Below are 17,365 nucleotides of genomic sequence, written 5' to 3'. Positions count from 1 at the left end.
GCACGCACATGGCATTGTTGCATCACATTATTGGCCAATCAACAATATCAGAATCTCTCTCCGGTTCTGATTTGCTCGTTCAAAAAGTCGTGGGCCCAGTTTGACCTTTTTATTTGAGTTCACCATTTACACACGTTTTTTTTATTTTTTATTATTTAGTTGGGATTTATTTACAACCATGATATGCAGCGCCTTTGGAAACATGAAAGAACCTCTCACAATGAGTACCCGGGTGTCATACCCCAAATTTGTCCTACCCTTATTTATCTGGCTTATAATCCATCTACATACATCATTTAGGTCATGGCCCAATTCATGCATTCATATCATGGTAACTGTTTCAAGAAAGAGCTCCTGGCACAAAGAACTCCTGATTAAATATAAAGATCTGAGGTCTGATCCGGTGGTATTATCCTTCTAAGGGCATTCTTGAATCGGGATTTCTTCACCTTCAAGTTAGGGTATTGGTTGGAAAGTACAAGCTTGTCGTTCACCTGATTATCCTGAATTAGGGTTCCTCGACTAAAGTCAACGCAGTTGACTTTTTGGTCAGAATATTGATCAGGAGCTGATTCTATGGAAAAAGATGGTATGATGACCGTATGGAGGCGTTCAGTTTATTTCCATTGGTTAGAAGCTGATTAATCAGGATTTCATTAAGATCGGAGAAAAATCAGAACAGTTGACTTTTGGGTCAAAATCAGGTCAATCACTCAAATATTGACTTTTGGTGGAAAACCGGTCAAGAAAAGTCAAAGAATGAATAAAATCGAGAGTTCGACAAAAGTTGCCAAAAATAGAAAAAAATCAAAAATGGAAAGTTTTCATACTTAGAAAATTTTTGGCCCTTAAAAGCTTGATGATCAGTCTACTTCACCATCAGTTTACACGTGGAAAATGACATTTTTTGGAGACATGTTCAACATCAAAGTTGTTCCTCTCATGAAGGAGAACAACTTTGTAGTTGGACACTTTTCCATTTGAAGCTTGGTTGAAAAGATATTAAGGTTCAAAGTTGGAAGTTTTCATTTAACACAAGTCATAAGGCTGGGCAAGAATTCTGGGCAGCGCAGTCATTTTAACAAACACATCGTGTGCCTAATTTGGGTTTGATTCTAGAGAAGTATAAATATCCTACAAACTCAAACATGGTATACATCTACTCTCCTCCATTCCCTCTACACAATGAAAGAAGAAATGAATCAATCGAGTGGATATTGAATCAATTATGAGCCTCCAAAGTGGCACCCTCGCAAATCTCATGTTGCACATCTGGCCAGGCCGAGAAACATGTCATGCGCGCGGCATTTATACAAACAAGTGGTGGGCCATATTTGCGCCCAGTTTTAGAGGATTAAAAGTATCCACTTGATTCAAACGTGGTGTGTATTTACTCCTTCCCATGTCCTCTTTCAAGAGGCATAAAAATCAAAGATTTTGGGCATTTGTGGAACAAGATATTAACCTCCAAACCCATGCACATGGAAGCTGACTTTGGCCAGAGGATAGGCATGTCACGCGCGCAGCATGCTCAAAGATGCATCACTTATGTTATTTCCATACAAGGCCATGCACAATACTACACTACACTCACCCACACCATGCACTCCATGCAACCTCACTCACCATATAAATACCAAAATCTCTTCATAGCTGAGGGTCCATGCTTCACTTTTTCTCAGTTTTACAAACACACCCCATTTTTCTTTCTCCACTCTCTCTCTTCTCATTCGGATATTCTCTCCGTTTTCTCTCCACCCTCAACAACCGTAACTGATTCAGTAACAACCTCCAACAACCCTCCGCAACCACTTTCATCTCTCTCTTACCTTCATCACCTTCTACCTCCATTGATCTTCACAAAACCAACCTTCTCTCTCCATCACTGAATCATCCTCACCAACCAATCTCAAGAATCTTCATCGCCATGTTTTTCTGAATCGAAGCTCCACTTCTATCACCAGTATCGCGACCAAGAAACAAGCAAGATTCATCATCAATATTTGTCGACTTCTGAGTTCATTTCTCGGCAGTTAGGAGCTATTTTGCGACACATCATTACCAAAGAGCTTTGAAATCAGTAGAGTTCTCTGGATATCGATTCTTCGCTTCAAGTAAGTCTCTAAGTCCCTCTCAGCATTGAAATGGCCTGTGTTAGGACCATGAGTGTTTGATGAATTCATGAGACGTTGTTCTTGCATGTGTAGTTGAAACTTTGTTGCTCTCTTAAAATCTGATTCGGTTTGCATGAATTAGTCATCATTTCTATGTTTAAATGGCATGATTAAGTTGTATGTGAAGTGTGGATCATTTGGCTACAAATCGCTTGAATTTTCATGAAAGTTGTATAAGTTAGGGGTTGGTTGTTGGCCACGGTTCATGAGATTGAGCAAAGATCATTAAAATCTAAGATCAAATCCATACTCAGCGTTGAAAACCGAGCGGAAGAGTGTCCTTTTTGTTGATTTCTGGAAAATATCAAGTAGCTCCGCCGCGGGATCCGCCGGAGAAGACGACCGGAGCGTTGCTCTGGCGTCTGTTGCTTTACGAGCACCATCCCCCCAGCTGCGTGCGTGGCAGCGTGCCATTGGATCACCTCCCATTTGTATTGTTGTGTTTTGTTTTACTTAAATGATTAGAAGCTGAGGTGGACGTGTGTGATTGGGCCAACGGTGTTTTTTGTCTTATTTCACTTAAAAATCCACTTGACCGATTGATGCATGGTTCACGTATCTGCATGATGCATATAATAAACCACATGATAGAAATAAAAATACACTTGATAGTAGTAAAAACAAAATGAATAAAAAATAGAATGAATTGAGTAACATGGGGATTCTGGGCCACGCGCGTGGGCCTTGCTCTCTTTTCTGGAATTACACCCCTCGCCTACTAACGCACCACCTGCAATAAAACTGGGCCTCACGCCCATGCTTTCTCCACCTCCCCTGTTTTTGGCCCATAACGCATTTAACTGATTTTAGTTCATAGAAAAACTGCTAATGCACCCCCTGGTAGTTTAGTTCTAGTTTTCGCTTAAATTTTTTGTTTTCTTTTATTTTTGCTTCTTAAATCTTTTTTAAACCAAATAAAATATATAAAAAATGATTTTGGGTATTTTAGAGTGTGTGAATAATCGTCATAAATTTTTGTTGATTTTTGTTAATTGTTTTAGTCCTTTTAATAAATCTTTTTCTTCACAATATGTTTGAATTTTCTTTGATTAACACTTCTCGTAAATAACTTGCTAATAGACTTAGGAATTAATTTTTAGTCTCAATTTTTTGTATAGAATTAATGGATGTATGTGTGCTTGTGAGTATCATTTGTTTGCTATAGTTCTCAATTTTATTTGTCGCATATTGATTTTCCTTTACACATTCCATGTATAGCTTCTTTTAATAAATTGTATAGTTTTTTATTTTGTTTCCCTTGTATAGACAACTTAGACTAGAATTTAGAAATAGTTCCCTTCTCACCTTCTTTTTCTTTTCAACTTTTAAAATACTTAATAAATATCGATGAAGATCATACCGTTACTACATTTCATAGTAGGAAAGAAATGATTGGGGCGTAGGCCCCGATGTCTGTTCTTTTCTACTTAGCGGAGAAGAAATGATTGAGGTGTGAAGCCTCGGTGTATTTCTTAACCGTTATTTAGAGAAACGATTGTGGCGTAGTCCTCGATGTGCATTCTCTAAATATTCACAAAAGAACTTCTTTTTGTATTTCCTTTACTTAGCGGAGAAGAAATGATTGAGGTGTGAGGCCTCGATGTATTTCTTAACCGCCATTTAGAGAAACGATTGTGGCGTAGGCCTCGATGTGCGTTCTCTAAATATGCAAAACAAAACTCTTTTTGGTATGATCTAAGTCACAAAGTTAAAATCCCCATAAAAAACACCAATCAAAAACACATAAAACACTAATAAATGGTCAGATTTAACACAAAGTAAGGAAGTGATGCGAGACCTTGTAGTGGGTTTTGTCATCATGGAATTACCCTAAAAGAGACAAACCAATCTCTCTTTTTCTTCTCTCTAAGGGCACTGTTATTTCCGCTCGAACGCATCGTAGGCGATCCCTTATGCAAGAGCGCGAACGTTAACTCCGCCCAACTAAAAAACACAAAAACAAACAAAAAATCGTGAGCCGAGCTACGGTAACTCTGATTCCTGAAAAGGATACGTAGGCAGCGGGGTAGGGCCCGTGCGAGTATAATTCTTTATTTTCCCTACATTCTGCATACATTCGCATATAGACATAGACATAGATATACACCCTTTAGATAGAAACAAACATAGGTGGATACCATCGAGTACGATGGGCGCGAGGGGTGCTAATACCTTCCCCTTGCGTAACCGACTCCCGTACCTAATTCTCTGGTCGCAAGACCTTGTTCCTTCCTTTGTTAGGTTTCCTGGTATTCCTTTCCCTTATGGGATAAATATATTGGTGGCAACTCTGTTCATTTTTCGCGAGCGTGCGACAGTTGGCGACTCTGCTGGGGATAGCCTAAGCAAGTCGATCCTAGCCTTTGTTTGTTTCTTTTATTGGGTGTTTCTTTGTTTTGTTCATGTGTTTACATTTTGTGTATATGTTTGCATATCATGTCTATTTCCTGTTTTGCATATCATGTTTACTTTCCGCATGCATCTGGACTATATTATGGGTCCCCGTGGGGGCCACATATTTTCTCTGTTTGCAGGTTGGGTGGGATGGTTCTATGAGGTAAAAGGCCCAATACCCAGGCCATGAGTGATACCTTAGGAACTAGGAATAGAGTGGCCATGACGGACAGAAGACGTATGTCTGATTGATCCGATCATGTATCCACGGGCAGAGCTTGGTTGAAAGAGGCAATATCGTATGATTACGCCTACTTTCAATCCTCTGTTGGCTTTTTTTGACCTACCTTGACCTAGATTCACCTGTGAGTGGGGAGGGATATACATGACAGGTACCGTTGGTGACTATTCTGTTCTGTTGGTGACTATTGGTTCTCCTGGTATTCAAAAAGGTGTCGGACCTTTGATCTCATGACATTTGACCTACATCAGTTATTCAGAGGATTGCACAGTGGTTACTAAGATTATATGGACCTTGATCCCATGCTGTTGCATTGCATAACATCATTGTTTTATCCACTTCATTTATGGGGGATCCTAAAGTCTATTTCAAAAAAAAGAGAAAAAAGGAAATAGAAAAGCGAAAAAAAAAGATACTCTATACAAAATAAAGCTTAGATTCCAAAAGGAAAAAAGAAAAAAAGGAAGAGCAAAAGTGTATGAAAATACTTTAGGATCTCTCATAAATGGAACATGCGTTCATACTATCATGCATTTCATGGTTCTTCCAGAGACTTATGGGACCCTTTATAGACAGATTTCAAGATCAACAACAGATTTGACTTCTCACCACCACGAGCTCCGAAATCAACTATGGAACAACTCCGTGAGGAAATGGATGAGATGAGGGAACAAATGGGTCATCTTATGTTGGAAATGCAAGAATTGATCCATAATCGGGATGCACTAAAAGAGGAAAACAGTCAGTTGAAGACTCAAGTGAGCCTGGTTATGGAAGTTCTGAAAACGGTACTAAGAAAGGAAGGTGATGTTGTCCCTACTGCTGCAACAGAGATTGTTGACTCCTTCTCTTCAATAGGATATTTTTCCACTCATGGGACGCCTCAGAGGGATCTCCCTCAACTTCAAGTGTCGTTACCTCCACGTCAATCTGTTCATGTCCCTAGAATGAATCAAGGAGGCCAAATGTGTGGGCAAAAACCTAAGATGCCTCAGAGAGTTCTCGATCCGATCCCGATGCCTTATGCTCAGTTACTTCCCCGTTTGCTAGAACTTCGGTTGGTTGAGCTACGCGATTTGTCCATGCCTGAAAAGATTCCCCCCAATTTTGATGCCAATGCTCGATGTGAGTTCCATTCTGGGGCACCTGGTCATGATACTGAGAACTGTAGGGGGCTGAAACATCAAATTCAAGATCTCATTGACTCAAAAGTGATTTTGTTTACCCCTGAGGGTATGAGTGTTCAAGGAAATAGAGTTCCACCTGTGGCGGAAGAAAAGGTTGATTCATACTTCTATGTCGGATCTACTTCAAGTTAGAAGCACAACACACTATCTTGGATTCTGAATTCTCCACTTTATCAGTCTTTGATTGTTTCACAACCAAGTCAGAAAGGGAAAACACCTGAGCAGGTTGAGTATTTGAATCATCAACAACCCCACATGATCCAACCACAACCGATTCAGTATTCGCCACAAAAGCAATATGTTCCACATCAACAAGGCCATCTGAATCAGTGTCCACCTAGAAGTAATTTGGGACGAAGAAATGCTCCCCTGGACCAAATTCCTATGACATACAGTAAACTTCTGCCATATCTAGTTCAAAGCTCATTGGTGGTTCCCAAATCTCAGAAGCCTCCACCACGTCTATTTCCACCTGGGTATGACCCTAATATGCAATGTGGGTATCACGCTGGATCGGTAGGGCACTCAATTGAGGACTGCAACGCTTTCAAACCCAGAGTACAACAGTTGATTGATGAGAGGCATGTAATCCTTCAAGGAGGAAACATGTGGGTGAATGGAATTCCTTTGCCTGAGTGAAAGCTCAAATTTCAGAAAATCTCCAAAATCAACAAATTCCCTGTTTAAACTTGTTGGTAGGATAATAATAAAAACACCACAAGTCCTTGTGCAACTTTGTCGGAATCTTTTTCGAAAAGGGTAATCAAGATTGTTCTGTAGAAACATCTCTCATTTTTAAGGTTCTTGTGCTCAGTTGTATCCGTGGAGGTTGGTATTTCAGTTGGTGTTTGAGCTCTCCTTACAACAAATAGCTTTTCTGAGCTCGATGACCATACCAGATTCTTCTCACTTATGATGGCAATTACTATTCTAGCAACTATGCTTAGGGATCCCGATTGAGGGATAAGCAAGACGTACTCTTATCTTGAGCATTGCATCACTCGCATTGCTTGAATCCCTAAAAGTAAGGCAAAAATTTACCACTCTTGGGTGACTTCGTTGGAGTTTTCTTTTGAAGTAATCTGAAGTGTTTGGAAGGAACACATGATAATGCTAAGTGACTACCATGCTGGAGCATGAAGTCATTCAATTTAGGATTGTGTGTCATTCACTCCAAGAGGTTCATGCATAAATCGAAGTCCCTATGAGGTCTCAAAATTGCAGAAAGTATTCAAGAGCAATAAATCCAGACGGAGACAAGTCTCCTCAACAATGACACTCATCTAGCTTCTTTACTGCATTCTCATTTGTAATTTTCCCTTTGTTTGTTTAAGCATTGATAGCATGTAAAAACTTGTTAATTTCTAAATGAAGATAAAAATACATTGTTTATGTTTGTCTTGAAGAAACCCATTCGTTTTCACTCATAAAATGTTTTTAGCATTACGATACCAACTTTACTAATTGCTTGCTTAGGCAAAAAGCTGAGGGAGAATGATGAAAGATAAAAATGCAAAATCTCCAATTGTGTGCTTTTGAATAAAACCCTACTGAGGATGTACAGGCATTATTTCAAATCCCCAAACAGCGGAGATATAAGGGAGATAGACCCTCGTCAACCCCGTTGAACCTTGGAGTAGGAGTTTCTTTTCTAATCATAAAAACCCTTATCTTAACCCTGGAGCAGGGTAGTGTTCATTTAACTTAATCGAGTGTTCAAAACTCACTGAAAGGATACACATCAAAGGGTACAACAATGGTTATCCTTCAAAAGGTTGAAGAATGTCAAAACCGCAATGATTATCCTTATTCCATCTAGAGGTCAAAAGATGACGATGCCACAATGGTTATCCCTCATCAACTGAATAATGAGGCAGTCACATCACTTCCAACAAATCAAAGACAAAGCGAGGTCACACGACTTGTAAAAAAAAAAAAAAAGAAGCAAAAAAAAGAAATGGCAAAAAATGAATAAAAAATGATGATGAGAAAAAATATGATGAAATTGCCAAGCAAGAGAACAAAGTCGTGTGATAATGAATCAGAAGAATAAAAGGTGAGCGACCGCCATGTCCGAAAAACCTCATTGATTCCTCAACCATTTCAAAATTCCTTGTGAGGGATGAACACTCGTGTCAAGTTAACTGAACATAGGAATGGAGAACATCACGAAGGGGGTGGGTACAAATAATTTTGAGCCTAAAAATCCTTTGTTTTCTAAAAACCGTGAACCCGGCCAAATTACAACCCTTAAAAGTCCTAATTGAAGTAGGGTTTATTTCGAAGAGCGCACTCCGATGAGATAGTGTTTAACTGACTCCGAATGAAGTGAAACCCATATCCATGTTGGTATCGTATGCTTGCTTTATCTTCCATATGCAAAAATTGAGGTTGTGTCAACTAGTGATTCGGTCACAAGAGGTCGCAACCTCATTTCATAAAAAAAGGTTTTACAACTTCAAGACTAACATAGGCTTTGCATTAGAATTATCATTCATAGAATTAACATTCTTTTGCATACAAAATATGTGCTTAACATCAAGGGAGTTACCATGATGAGAATCAATGAGTGACTTGATCATGTCAAAGTACAAGAGACTTGAGAACTCCAAGGAGTAAAAGCTAACAATATCAAATGTTGACCATCAAGGGGCAGGTTCTCTAAATAAATCCGTTGGGCATGAACAGTTAATGCGTTCTTTGATTACTCTGTGGGGAAGAGTTTGAAGACTCCGTTGAGCGTGGTAAAGTTGTTTCCATGTTTGTTTGACTTCAAAACAAAGAAAGCTTCGGGATTCTAGTAAGATGTACCTAATCAGGGGCAATTAAGTTGAGGTTTGACCTCTCAAATTCAGCATATCTGGGGCAATCATGTCGATAAATCTCTTCAAGCTTTGATCAATCTGGGGCAATCATGTCGAGGAATCTCTCTTGAGTTCAACCAATCTGGGGCAGTTACGTCGAGATTTGACAAATCTCTCCAAGGATCCACTGGGGCAATTTCCTTCACGGGTCATGAAACTTGGGGCACGATCTTCTAAGTTTTATTGTCCTCTCCCTAATCATAGGAGTTTATTTCTCCTGGAACCTTGGTCTCTCCCCAAGCATGGAGTTTATTTCTCCCGAGAGTTTGTTCCATTCCTCAAGCATAGGAATTGATTTCTCCTAGGAGTTGTCCTACTTCCCTAACCAAGGCTCGTTACCTGGATTTCTCATCCCTAACATAGTGAATCGAGGGAATCTCCTCAAGCTGAAAATCCTCCAAGCAGTGGCACATGGTGAGAAGTCATAAATCATTCTTCAAGTCAAAGAAAAGTGCATCTTACAAATCAAAGTCCAATATCTATTGGCACCTCCACATGGTCCTTAACACTAAGGGGATTCTCCCTGGTGTCTACCTCACCAAGGCCTTTATTTGGCACTCTGCATATAGTATTCGTTGCATATAACATTGCATCCTCAAAAGCGTAGCATATCCGTCAAAGCGGATCATTACGCCATAGAAAAATTCAAACATGCATACAAAGCATAAGCCAGATAATACAAATCAACACTCAATCAAGACGATGATACTCCCCCGCATATAAAGTTGTCCTTACAAACTCCGATTGATATCTGCTACTACATCACAAATCTCCTCAAGCCACGGTGCCGATACCTGGTATCCTAAATCTCCAAAAGAAGTCTCATTTTCTCTCTCCAACATGGATCGGATGCAATGTCTTTCTTCGTCAGAATCATTGTCTTCGAGGTTATTTCCCGTATGTTGCGTGCAGATTAGAGCGTGAATGAGGTTGGGCATTCAACCCATCTCATTTCTCGATCGTTTGAATAACCATACTTGGTGTGTGGCAATTCAAAGCCCAGTTTCCAACCTGGCAAACCCTTTCAAAGCCCAGTTTCCGACCTGGCAAACCATTTCAGAACCAATTCCCTTCTCCAAACCCCGATGTTGAGTCATAGATCGCACGAGATCTTTTCCCTTTAAGTTCGGAAGATCGTACGAGGTCTTCTCCCGATGTTTAGTCATAGATCGCACGAGATCTTTTCCTTTCAGTCTTGAAGATCGTACGAGGTCTTCTCCCGATGTTGAGTCGTAGATCGTACGAGATCTTTTTCCTTTCAGTCTTGAAGATCGTACGAGATCTTCTCCCGATGTTGAGTCATAGATCGTACGAGATCTTTTTTCCTTTCAGTCCTGAAGTTCGTACGAGATCTTCTCCCGATGTTGAGTCATAGATCGTACGAGATCTTTTTCCTTTCAGTCCTGAAGATCGTACGAGATCTTCTCCCGATGTTGAGTCATAGATCGTACGAGATCTTTTCCTTTCAGTAGTCCTGAAGATCGTACGAGATCCTCTCGAGATCTTCTCCCGATGTTGAGTCATAGATCGTACGAGATCTTTTTTTCTTTCTGTCCTGAAGTTCGTACGAGATCTTCTCCCGATGTTGAGTCGTAGATTGCATGAGATCTATTCCTTTCAGTCATTGTCTCATACAACCATTCTCTTTGAAAACCTTGTATTGGCACCTCGGCTACGTCACAAGTTATCACCATTCAAATCCATTATTCACTGTATATTTCTCCACCAGAAAAACAAAAACTCTCTTTCCCCAGCAGATATCAAAACAAAAAATAAGGAGAACACTTACACCATCTCATCTTTTAGGACAAATTTCTGGTCTTGATATTTAATCTTCTTCTACCTTGAATATTCGAAAGGCTAGCGCCAATCTCACCTTCAGGTTTAAGACGATTAAATAGGGGCAGCTGTCATACCCCAAATTTGTCCTACCCTTATTTATCTGGATTATAATCCATCTACATACATCATTTAGGTCATGGCCCAATTCATGCATTCATATCATGGTAACTGTTTCAAGAAAGAGCTCTTGGCACAAAGAACTCCTGATTAAATATAAAGATCTGAGGTCTGATCCGGTGGTATTATCATTCTAAGGGCATTCTTGAATCGGGATTTCTTCACCTTCAAGTTAGGGTATTGGTTGGAAAGTACAAGCTTGTCGTTCACCTGATTATCCTGAATTAGGGTTCCTCGACTAAAGTCAACGCAGTTGACTTTTTGGTCAGAATATTGATCAGGAGCTGATTCTATGGAAAAAGATGGTATGATGACCGTGTGGAGGCGTTCAGTTGATTTCCATTGGTTAGAAACTGATTAATCGGGATTTCATTAAGATCGGAGAAAAATCAGAACAGTTGACTTTTGGGTCAAAATCAGGTCAATCACTCAAATATTGACTTTTGGTGGAAAATCGGTCAAGAAAAGTCAAAGAATGAATAAAATCGAGAGTTCGACAAAAGTTGCCAAAAATAGAAAAAAATCAAAAATGGAAAGTTTTCATACTTAGAAAATTTTTGGCCCTTAAAAGCTTGATGATCAGTCTACTTCACCATCAATTTACACGTGGAAAATGACATTTTTTAGAGACATGTTCAATATCAAAGTTGTTCCTCTCATGAAGGAGAACAACTTTGTAGTTGGATACTTTTCCATTTGAAGTTTGGTTGAAAAGATATTAAGGTTCAAAGTTGGAAGTTTTCATTTAACACAAGTCATAAGGCTGGGCAAGAATTCTGGGCAGCGCAGTCATTTTAACAAACACATGGTGTGCCTACTTTGGGTCTGATTCTAGAGAAGTATAAATATCCTACAAACTCAAACTTGGTATACATCTACTCTCCTTCATTCCCTCTACACAATGAAAGAAGAAATGAATCAATCGAGTGGATATTGAATCAATTATGAGCCTCCAAAGTGGCACCCTCGCAAATCTCATGTTGCACATCTGGCCAGGCCGAGAAACATGTCATGCGCGCGGCATTTATACAAACAAGTGGTGGGCCATATTTTCGCCCAGTTTTAGAGGATTAAAAGTATCCACTTGATTCAAACGTGGTGTGTATTTACTCCTTCCCATGTCCTCTTTCAAAAGGCATAAAAATCAAAGATTTTGGGCATTTGTGGAACAAGATATTAACCTCCAAACCCATGCACATGGAAGCTGACTTTGGCCAGAGGATAGGCATGTCACGCGCGCAGCATGCACAAAGATGCATCACTTATGTTATTTCCATACAAGGCCATGCACAATACTACACTACACTCACCCACACCATGCACTCCATGCAACCTCACTCACCATATAAATACCAAAATCTCTTCATAGCTGAGGGTCCACGCTTCACTTTTTCTCAGTTTTACAAACACACCCCATTTTTCTTTCTCCACTCTCTCTCTTCTCATTCGGATATTCTCTCCGTTTTCTCTCCACCCTCAACAACCGTAACTGATTCAGTAACAACCTCCAGCAACCCTCCGCAACCACCTTCATCTCTCTCTTACCTTCATCACCTTCTACCTCCATTGATCTTCACAAAACCAACCTTCTCTCTCCATCACTGAATCATCCTCACCAACCAATCTCAAGAATCTTCATCGCCATGTTTTTCTGAATCGAAGCTCCACTTCTATCACCAGTATCGCGACCAAGAAACAAGCAAGATTTATCATCAATATTTGTCGACTTCTGAGTTCATTTCTCGGCAGTTAGGAGCTATTTTGCGACACATCATTACCAAAGAGCTTTGAAATCAGTAGAGTTCTCTGGATATCGATTCTTTGCTTCAGGTAAGTCTCTAAGTCCCTCTCAGCATTGAAATGGCCTGTGTTAGGAGCACGAGTGTTTGATGAATTCATGAGACGTTGTTCTTGCATGTGTAGTTGAAACTTTGTTGCTCTCTTAAAATCTGATTCGGTTTGCATGAATTAGTCATCATTTCTATGTTTAAATGGCATGATTAAGTTGTATGTGAAGTGTGGATCATTTGGCTACAAATCGCTTGAATTTTCATGAAAGTTGTATAAGTTAGGGGTTGGTTGTTGGCCACGGTTCATGAGATTGAGCAAAGATCAGTAAAATCTAAGATCAAATCCATACTCAGCGTTGAAAACCGAGCGGAAGAGTGTCCTTTTTGTTGAATTCTGGAAAATATCAAGCAGCTCCGCCGCGGGATCCGCCGGAGAAGATGACCGGAGCGTTGCTCCGGCGTCTGTTTCTTTCCGAGCACCATCCCCCCAGCTGCGTGCGTGGCAGCGTGCCATTGGATCACCTCCCATTTGTCTTGTTGTGTTTTGTTTTACTTAAATGATTAGAAGCTAAGGTGGCGTTAGCTGAAGATTTCGTTTTGCAAACATGGCCCTTCGAAGGATAAAAACTCGAAGGAAGGATGGTTACTGATGACCATCTTTGAAGATAAAAATGGCTCCTGATGGCCATGCTTCGAGAATGAAGATTTCTAAGTTATAATGAAGATAGTGAATGCTGAAGCTAGTAGGAGTATATTTCTTCGAAGACTTAGACAGATTTCGTGAAATATGTTAAGTGTTGACACTTAGCGTGTTTTTGTAGTGTTTTAATGTTAAACACACTGCCACGCGTCGAAGAAGGACTTAGGCGGGAGGATTTGAAATTCTAAGACGATTTCGTAACTGTCTAAAGACAGATGGCATTCCTGAGGTTCTTATGAGAAACGTGGCATTAGATTAGCGTAGGACCGTTAAGGTCGAAACTAGTATAAATAAGGGTCTTAATATTAGGATTCCGTGTGTTCATTTTGTACAAATCACTCACATATTACTCAAGTATCAAGTGTTAAAGAGAAAGAGTTCGCTGAGAAATGTACGTATGACACCACCCTTTTAATACATGTGTATTTTCCCTTTATTTTCAAGTATCTTTCAATATTATTGCATTTCATTTACTTCTTGCCATTTATGTTTTTATTTTCATGTTATTTATCTTTGAAGTATTTAACATTTATGCACTTTAAGATTTCTGCATTTTTACAGTTTCGTCTCATATTTTATCTTGACTTACCTTTCGCTGAAGTTATATTTACGTGTATAACAAAGTGATTGCTAATTTTATTTGTTTCGTTCGAAGTAATTCTTATTGACAAGATGAATCATAGATATGGTTCGAATGACCATCAATAACAATCTTTTTCACTATGTCCTAGGATCAATCTAGTCGATCCTGCGAGTAACCAAATCATATTTATTATAGTTTGGAAGACTAACGGTTGTTTATCGGAAATCACCGTAAACAGGTGGACGTGTGTGATTGGGCCAACGGTGTTTTTTGTCTTATTTCACTTAAAAATCCACTTGACCGATTGATGCATGGTTCACGTATCTGCATGCTGCATATAATAAACCACATGATAGAAATAAAATACACTTGATAGTAGTAAAAACAAAATGAATAAAAAATAGAATGAATTGAGTAACATAGGGATTCTGGGCCACGCGCGTGGGCCTTGCTCTCTTTTCTGGAATTACACCCCTCGCCTACTAACGCACCACCTGCAATAAAACTGGGCCTCACGCCCATGCTTTCTCCACCTCCCCTGTTTTTGGCCCAGAACGCATTTAACTGATTTTAGTTCATAGAAAAACTGCTAATGCACCCCCCTGGTAGTTTAGTTCTAGTTTTCGCTTTAATTTTTTGTTTTCTTTTATTTTTGCTTCTTAAATCTTTTTTAAACCAAATAAAATGTAAAAAAAATGATTTTGGGTATTTTAGAGTGTGTGAATAATCGTCATAAATTTTTGTTGATTTTTGTTAATTGTTTTAGTCCTTTTAATAAATCTTTTTCTTCACAATATGTTTGAATTTTCTTTGATTAACACTTCTCGTAAATAACTTGCTAATAGACTTAGGAATTAATTTTTAGTCTCAATTTTTTGTATAGAATTAATGGATGTATGTGTTCTTGTGAGTATCATTTGTTTGCTATAGTTCTCAATTTTATTTGTCGCATATTGATTTTCCTTTACACATTCCATGTATAGCTTCTTTTAATAAATTGTATAGTTTTTCATTTTGTTTCCCTTGTATAGACAACTTAGACTAGAATTTAGAAATAGTTCCCTTCTCACCTTCTTTTTCTTTTCAACTTTTAAAATACTTAATAAATATTGATGAAGATCATACCGTTACTACATTTCATAGTAGGAAAGAAATGATTGGGGCGTAGGCCCCGATGTATGTTCTTTTCTACTTAGTGGAGAAGAAATGATTCAGGTGTGAAGCCTCGGTGTATTTCTTAACCGTTATTTAGAGAAACGATTGTGGCGTAGGCCTCGATGTGCATTCTCTAAATATTCACAAAAGAACTTCTTTTTGTATTTCCTTTACTTAGCGGAGAAGAAATGATTGAGGTGTGAGGCCTCGATGTATTTCTTAACCGCCATTTAGAGAAACGATTGTGGCGTAGGCCTCGATGTACGTTCTCTAAATATGCAAAACAAAACTCTTTTTGGTATGATCTAAGTCACAAAGTTAAAATCCCCATAAAAAACACCAATCAAAAACACATAAAACACTAATAAATGGTAAGATTTAACACAAAGTAAGGAGTGATGCGAGACCTTGTAGTGGGTTTGTCATCATGGAATTACCCTAAAAGACACAAACCAATCTCACTTTTTCTTCTCTATAAGGGCACTGTTATTTCCGCTCGAACGCATCGTAGGCGATCCCTTATGCAAGAGCGCGAACGTTAACTCCGCCCAATTAAAAAACACAAAAACGAACAGAAAATCGTGAGCCGAGCTACGGTAACTCTGATTCCTGAAAAGGATACGTAGGCAGGGGGTAGGGCCCGTGCGAGTATAATTCTTTATTTTCCCTACATTCTGCATACATTCGCATATAGACATAGACATAGATATACACCCTTTAGATAGAAACAAACATAGGTGGATACCATCGAGTACGATGGGCGCGAGGGGTGCTAATACCTTCCCCTTGCGTAACCGACTCCCGTACCTAGATTCTCTGGTCGCGAGACCTTGTTCCTTCCTTTGTTAGGTTTCCTGGTATTCCTTTCCCTTATGGGATAAATATATTGGTGGCGACCCTGTTCATTTTTCGCAAGCGTGCGACACCGGGTTCGATACCCAGGGACTAACAATTTTTTTTTGTGATATTTGTTTGTGAATAAAAGAAGATCGGGCGCACACGTCCAACAGGGGCTCATCATATACCCTCACATTCCAGCCTTAGATTTCTAAACGGTCAGATCTGAAGGACCAATGGATGTAGCCCTATGGTACACCCCCAGCGAGTAACCACACTTGATCCCAGTCTCTGTGTTTTTTATTTTATTTCAATTTCTTTTTCCATGTTTTGTTTCTATTTTCCCTTCAAGTTTCCAAATTAACTCAATTTTCTTACAAAATTAATCCAACCAATCAAAAATCACCAAAAAATTATTTATTTTCGAAATTAGGTTAATTTGGCTTTTAATTAATTTTTGACTACAAAATATTTATTTTTTCACATAACATAATTTTTTTTCATAATTAATTAACCATTAACTTGGCAATTAGGTCTTAATTAACTTTATTTCAATTTAGTAAATAATTTAGGATTAAAATTAATTAATAGGTTTATTGATAACACTTTAGACTTAGGTTTGTTTTCTCCTAAACTCGATTTTCTTTGAAATCAATTTCTCTCGCGACTTTCTTTTCTCATCTCAAAATCTCTGATTGTCGCATGAGTGCTTAATGTTCGTCTCTTATTTTATTTATTTTCTAGAAAAATTTGTATAGGTTGCAAAGGACTTTTTGATGTAACAGTTAATTAGGATTTTAATTTCTGCACATCCCCGTTTTTATTATGTAATTCCCTCCCCGACGCCCTGTAATAGCTAGGACCCTTTTACTTTCCGCCTTTACTTTCCTGCACAATATTATATGCTTGCGTGTGTTAGTAAATTAGGGCGTGAAAAGAAATTAATCTCGATTTAGACAACTAACCAAAAGATAAAATATTCCGAAACACACATGATTGCTACACACACTCACCCCTAGGGTACACCCTTCTTGGTTGTCTTCGATTATATGGTTGTGTCCCTCGAATATAGAGGTACCCATTAGCAAAAGTCCCGACGATTAAAAATCATCGCAAAGATCATAAGTCCCTCGATGACCCTCGATGTTGCCTACAAATATATGATGTAGTCCCTCGAACGGTTGCCTACGAAACAATGATTGTCCCTTCGAATTTGCTCAAGGTACCTCTACTTGTTGCCTTCAACGACCTCCGATGACCCTTCGATTGTCCTGCACATTTAATTAATAGGACTACCTACCCCAAATGGTAAGGATAACCCTATCTCTCTTAGAAGAGTAAAAAGCATAGAAAAAGACTAACTTAGGGTAGTATTCTTAATATGCCTAGCTCAATTAAAAAGCTTTTCACACCTCTCTTTTCAAAGATTTAGGCTACGCTTTTAAGCTAAAGTCCTTACATTTCTTTTCAAAACAAACAAA

The sequence above is a fragment of the Vicia villosa genome, unplaced genomic scaffold (assembly GCF_029867415.1).
Source record: "Vicia villosa cultivar HV-30 ecotype Madison, WI unplaced genomic scaffold, Vvil1.0 ctg.001748F_1_1, whole genome shotgun sequence".
Classification (NCBI taxonomy): domain Eukaryota; kingdom Viridiplantae; phylum Streptophyta; class Magnoliopsida; order Fabales; family Fabaceae; genus Vicia; species Vicia villosa.
Note: the sequence above shows the minus strand (reverse complement) of the source record.